Source organism: Lolium perenne, chromosome 2, assembly GCF_019359855.2.
Source record: "Lolium perenne isolate Kyuss_39 chromosome 2, Kyuss_2.0, whole genome shotgun sequence".
In the NCBI taxonomy this organism is placed as follows: Eukaryota; Viridiplantae; Streptophyta; class Magnoliopsida; order Poales; family Poaceae; genus Lolium; species Lolium perenne.
In genome coordinates this window covers 36,369,756-36,376,472 of record NC_067245.2, presented here as the reverse complement: position 1 = coordinate 36,376,472, position 6,717 = coordinate 36,369,756, and positions in this window count along the sequence as shown.

Sequence of the window (6,717 nt, the reverse complement as noted above, 5' to 3'; positions counted from 1 at the left end):
CTATTTTCTGGCGCCGTTGCCGGGGAGGAAAGGTAAAAGGCACTCATACTTCGGTTCCAGGTAAAGTACTTTTCTGGCGCCATTGTGTTTGTGCTCGAAGCTATTTCCTTTAGATCCTGCAATTGCAACTTTTTGTTTCTTGTTTACACTAGTTAGGCATAATGGAAAACAACAAAAAAATTGGTGAGCTTTTTAGTCTTTTTCCTGATTTAGAATTGTTTGATTCGAAAATTAAAAAACCTATGGAACCTTATTTGCATGTTAGTAGCGATGTTATTAGTATGAATGCAATTACTGCTAATGCTATGGAGAAGTCTAAGCTTGGGGAAGCTAGTTTTTGTGATCTTTTTAGCTTCCCATCTTTAGGGGAGAAAATTTGTTCTGATAATGCTTTATCTCCCATATGCAATAACTCTAATAATGCTTCTGATATTTTAAATCCACCTGCTGAAAGTATTCCGTATAAAATACCCATGAAAATTATTGAACGTGTTATGGACAACCACTATAAAGGGGATGGAACTGTCCATCCTAGAGATCATTTACTATTTTTGCACGAATTATGTGGGTTATTCAAGTGTGCAGGTATCTCTATGGATGAAGTGAGGAAGAAGCTATTCTCTGTTTCGCTGTCTGGTAAAGCAGCGCATTGGTATAAATTGTTGGAGAATAGACATTCTCTTGGTTGGGAGGAAATTGCATCTCTCTTTTATTCTAAATTTTATCCTCCTCATGAAGTGCATATTGATAGGAATTATATTTATAACTTTTATCCTCGAGAGGGAGAGAGTATTTCTCAAGCGTGGGGGAGACTGAAGTCACTAATGCTCAAATGTCCCATTCATGAGCTCCCCCGTAATGTTATTGTTAACAATTTTTATGCGAGGCTTTCAGGACAACACAAGGACTATCTGGATGCCTGTTCGGAGGGATCTTTCACAAGCAAGGAGGTTGAAGCTAGGTGGGATCTTCTTGATCGGATTGAGGACAACGCTGAAGGATGGGAGAACAATGAAGGTAAAGAGTCAGGTATAAATTATGATTATGAATGCATTGAAGCTTTTATGGATACCGATAAATTTCGAAATATGAGTGCTACTTATGGTCTTGACTCTCAAGTTGCTGCAAATCTTTATAAAGCCTTTGCTTCTCATTTTGAATTGCCTAGGAAGAATTTTGATAAGTATCATGAACCTTTTAAAGAGGCTTGCATGAAGAATGAAATTGTTGTTAATTATTGCCATAAGCATGCCCAAACTCCTAAGAGTGCTATTTCCTATAAGCATGTTAATTTTTGTGGAATGCATAGACCTTGTGGAATTAATCAAGTCAAAGATGAATATTGCATCCATCATATTAATGAAAAAACTAGAAAGTGGTTTAGGGCTCTAGATGATCTTGGTAAAAAAGTTTGTGCCCTCTATCCTTTTATTTGTGAAGTTTGCCATGAAGTGGGTCATTTTAATTTTCAATGCTCCTCCAATGATAATTTGAACCCAATGAGTGCTGCAAATTTGTATTGTGATGATGAAATTACTCCTAATCAGCATGATGAACTTACTTTATTTTTGGGGTGTGAAGAACTGTCGAGAAAAATCTCTTTGTTACATATGAGTGATCTTGATATTGATGATGTCCTGCATGGGTGTTTTTCTTATTGCATTGATAATAGCCATACAAATACTTACATACAAAATATTTTAGCAGATGACACCTTGCCAAAATATGATAGGACCGCCATGTGTTTTGAACTAATTAATGAAAAGGAGGAATCCTTCCAAGTTTCTTCTATTATTTCTGAAAGTAAATCAGGTTATGCGGACAAGCTACCCTTTAAGCCCCTTCCTCCTAAAGAAGGAAATGAGGAGAAGGAAGAGAAGAAGAAGAAGAAGGGAACGAAGAAGAAGAAGAAGAAGAAGAAGAAGAAGAAGAAGAAGAATAAAAAGAAAGAGGTAACGGCGTATCCCCGCGTGAATGAGATAACACTAAGTAACCGTAAGTATGTTGCTCCTAATGATTATTGTGACAATGAATCTAAATATGATGATCTTCCTATGCCCTTTACATACATTAGCGATCATGATTTGAATGAGCACATTACTTTTGATATTGCAAATCTCTGGGAAACTAATTCTGAAAATGATGATAATAATTGCCATAGTGTCAGTGCTATCCATGCTTCCTCCCATAATAATATAGAAAGCTGTAAGCTTGGGGAAGAGGTGTTTGAAAATCCTTTTGCTACTGATCATTATGTGTTTGATACATCTCCTTCTAATAACAATGATGGTATGGACACAGATAAACCGACTGTAAAAGATAACTATTATATTTCTTATGATGACACTGTGCCTCCGATCTTTGATGATTATTATAAAGAATGCTATGATATAGGTTATAATTACCCTTATGAAACTTGTCATAGTCATGATTGGATTACCAAAAACAATTCCCTTAATATGCAACTTGTTTACCATGTTCAAATTCTTGATAATAATCTTGCTCCAATTACTATTAATGAGAAGAACTCTTCTTATGCCAAAATTAATGATACTTCTATGCATATGAACCATGATAAGAATGTTTTAAGTGATGGGTATATTGTGGATTTCATCAATGATGCTACTGAAAGTTATTATGAGAGAGGGAAATATGGTTATATGCATCTTAATAATATTAAGTTTCCCCTCTTTATGTTGAGAAATTTGAAGTTACTCGTGTTTTATCCTCTTATGCTTGTCACTTTGTTCTTCATGAATTCATTTGTGTACAAGATTCCTCTTCATAGGAAGCATGTTAGACTTAAATTTGTTTTGAATTTTCCTCTTGAAGCTCTCTTTTGCTTCAAATACTATTTCCCGCGAATGGATTATTAAAACTGCTGAGCCCACCTTAATGGCTATAAAGAAAGAACTTCTTGGGAGATAACCCATGTGTTATTTTGCTACAGTACTTTGTTTTTATTTTGTGTCTTGGAAGTTGTTTACTACTGTAGCAACCTCTCCTTATCTTAGTTTTGTGTTTTGTTGTGCCAAGTGAAGCCTCTAATCGAAGGTTGATACTAGATTTGGATTTCTGCACAGTTCCAGATTTCTTTGCTGTCACGAATCTGGGTCCACCTCCCTGTAGGTAGCTCAGAAAATTAAGCCAATTTACGTGCATGATCCTCAGATATGTACGCAACTTTCATTCAATTTGAGCATTTTCATTTGAGCAAGTCTGGTGCCATTTTAAAATTCGTCAATACGAACTGTTCTGTTTTGACAGATTCTGCCTTTTATTTCGCATTGCCTCTTTCGCTATGTTGGATGAATTTCTTTGATCCATTAATGTCCAGTAGCATTATGCAATGTCCAGAAGTGTTAAGAATGATTGTGTCACCTCTGAATATGTCAATTTATATTGTGCACTAACCCTCTAATGAGTTGTTTCGAGTTTGGTGTGGAGGAAGTTTTCAAGGATCAAGAGAGGAGTATGATGCAACATGATCAAGGAGAGTGAAAGCTCTAAGCTTGGGGATGCCCCGGTGGTTCACCCCTGCATATATCAAGAAGACTCAAGCGTCTAAGCTTGGGGATGCCCAAGGCACCCCCTTCTTCATCGACAAATTATCAGGTTCCTTCTCTTGAAACTATATTTTTATTCGGTCACATCTTATGTGCTTTACTTGGAGCGTCTGTATGTTTCTTGTTTTTGTTTTTGTTTGAATAAATGCTTGTGTGGGAGAGAGACACGCTCCGCTGGTTCGTATGAACACATGTGTTCTTAGCTCATAATATTCATGGCAAAGTTTGAAACTGCTTCGTTAATTGTTATATGGTTGGAATTGGAAAATGTTACATGTAGTAATTGCTATAATGTCTTGGGTAATGTGATACTTGGCAATTGTTGTGCTCTTGTTTAAGCTCTTGCATCATATACTTTGCACCTATTAGTGAGGAAATACATAGAGCTTGTTAAAATTTGGTTTGCATGAGTGGTTTCTCTAGAGTCTAGATATTTTCTAGTGAGGTGTTTGAACAACAAGGAAGACGATGTATAGTCTTATAATGCCTGTAATATGTCTTTTATGTGAGTTTTGCTGTACTAGTTCATGCTTGTGTTTGCTTCAAACAACCTTGCTAGCCTAAACCTTGTATCGAGAGGGAATACTTCTCATGCATCCAAATCCTTGAGCCAAACAACACTATGCCATTTGTGTCCACCATACCTACCTACTACATGGTATTTCCTGCCATTCCAAAGTAAATTGCTTGAGTGCTACCTTTAAACAATTCAAAATTTATCACCTCTGATTTGTGTCAATGTTTTATAGCTCATGAGGAAGTATGTGGTGTTTATCTTTCAATCTTGTTGGGCAACTTTCACCAATGGACTAGTGGCTTCATCCGCTTATCCAATAATTTTGCAAAAAGAGCTGGCAATGGGATTCCCAGTCCCAAATTAATTAACAAAAATAGACACTCCTCCATGGTATGTGATTGTTGGACGGCACCCGAAGGATTCGGTTAGCCATGGCTTGTGAAAGCAAAGGTGGGGAGGAGTGTCATCATAATAAAACTAAAATAAAAAGGCACTCCTTCATGGTATGAGATTGTTGGTAGGCACCCGAGGATTCGGTTAGCCATGGTTTGTGAAAGAAAGGTTGGAAGGAGTGCCACCTAAAATAAAAAAAAATGGGAGCCGCTCTTTGAAGGTTTGTCTGGCAAGGGGGTTAGAGTACCCGCTACCATTCGTTGACAACAACATACACCTCTCAAAACTTTATTTTTATGCTCTCTTTATGTTTTCAAAATAAAAGCTCTAGCAAAAATATAGCAATCGATGCTTTCCTCTTTGAAGGACCATTCTTTTACTTTTTATGTTGAGTCAGTTCACCTATTTCTCTCCATCTCAAGAAGCAAACATTTGTGTGAACTGTGCATTGATTCTTACATACTTGCTTATTGCACTTGTTATATTGCTTTGCATTGACAACTATCCATGAGATATACATGTTACAAGTTGAAAGCAACCGCTGAAACTTAATCTTCCTTTATGTTGCTTCAATACCTTTACTAAGAATTTATTGCTTTATGAGTAACTCTTATGCAAGACTTATTGACGCTTGTCTTGAAAGTACTATTCATGAAAAGTCTTTGCTATATGATTCAATTGTTTACTCATTGCATTTACATTGTTTCGAATCGCTGCATTCATCCCATATGCTTTACAATAGTATGATTAAGATTATGTTGGTAGCATGTCACCTCAGAAATTATCTTTTATCGTTTACCTACTCGGGACGAGCAGGAACTAAGCTTGGAGATGCTGATACGTCTCCAACGTATCTATAATTTCTGATGTTCCATGCTTGTTTTATGACAATACCGACATGTTTTGTTCACACTTTATGTCATTATTATGCGTTTTCCGGAACTAACCTATTGACGAGATGCCGAAAGGCCAGTTGCTGTTTTCTGCTGTTTTTGGTTCCAGAAAGGCTGTTCGGGCAATATTCTCGGAATTGGACGAAATCAACGCAAAACCTCCTATTTTTCCCGGAAGGCTCCAGAACACCGAAGAAGAGTCGGAGAGGAGCCAGGGGGGCCCCACACCATAGGGCCGCGCGGGCCAGGGTCTGGCCGCGCCGGCCTAGGGTGAGGCCACCCTGTCAGCCCTCCTGCGCCGCCTCTTCGCCTATATAACCCCTTTCGACCTAAAAACGCAGTACCAATTGACGAAACTCCAGAAAGACTCCAGGGGCGCCGCCGCCATCGCGAAACTCCAATTCGGGGGACAGAACTCTCTGTTCCGGCACCCTGCCGGACGGGGAATTGCCCCCGGAGCCATCTCCACCGCCGTCTTCACCGCCATCTTCACCGCCATCGCTGCCCCCATGATGAGGAGGGAGTAATTCACCCCTGAGGCCGAGGGCTTCGCTGTAGCTATGTGGTTCATCTCTCTCCCATGTACCTCAATACAATAATCTCATGAGCTGCTTTACATGATTGAGATTCATATGAGTTTGTATCACAATTCATCTATGTGCTACTCTAGTGATGTTATTAAAGTATTCTATTCCTCCTGCATGGTGTAAAGTGGACAGGGTGTGCATCATGTAGTTCTTGGCTTAGTTTATGATCGTGATCTCTTATGGATTGTGAAGTTAACTATTACTATGATGGTATTGATGTGATCTATTTGGTTATGTTGATCTATCTTACACTATAAGGTTACTTAAACATGAACATTATTGTGGAGCTTGTTAACTCCGGCATTGAGGGTTCGTGTAATCCTACGCAATGTGTTCATCATCCAACAAAAGTGTAGAGTATGCATTTATCTGTTCTGTTATGTGATCAATGTTGAGAGTGTCCACTAGTGAAAGTGTAATCCCTAGGCCTTGTTCCTAAATACTGCTATCGCTGCTTGTTTACTGTTTTACTGCGTTACTACTGCTGCAATACTACCACCATCAACTACACGCCAACAAGCTATTTTCTGGCACCGTTGCTACTGCTCATACTTATTCATACCACCTGTATTTCACTATCTCTTCGCCGAACTAGTGCACCTATTAGGTGTGTTGGGGACACAAGAGACTTCTTGCTTTGTGGTTGCAGGGTTGCATGAGAGGGATATCTTTGACCTCTTCCTCCCTGAGTTCGATAAACCTTGGGTGATCCACTTAAGGGAAAACTTGCTGCTGTTCTACAAACCTCTGCTCTTGGAGGC